The following is a 288-nucleotide window of genomic DNA, read 5'->3' as shown; positions in this document are numbered from 1 at the left end:
AGCCTCGAGAGTGCAAGAAACAATTCCGCCGCAACATATCCTGCCATTACCTCGGCAACACGTGATAAAACGTAAGGGAAGCCTCGTACTATCCGAGCGGGTAACTATAATCTGCGACAGTGTCGTGCAGCCGGGATCGTTAGAAAAGGCGTAATGGAGCCCTGTGCGCACGGTGGTCGGTGTTGATAGCCCGGTATGGTGAGAGCGAATCCCGGGGTCACCCAGAGGGGTCACTAATGACATACGCAGAGCCGGCACACGCACGAGCCAACACACACGAGCCCGTCC

Source organism: Apis dorsata, unplaced genomic scaffold (genome assembly GCF_000469605.1).
Source record: "Apis dorsata unplaced genomic scaffold, Apis dorsata 1.3 scaffold_139, whole genome shotgun sequence".
NCBI lineage: Eukaryota > Metazoa > Arthropoda > Insecta > Hymenoptera > Apidae > Apis > Apis dorsata.
Note: the sequence above shows the minus strand (reverse complement) of the source record.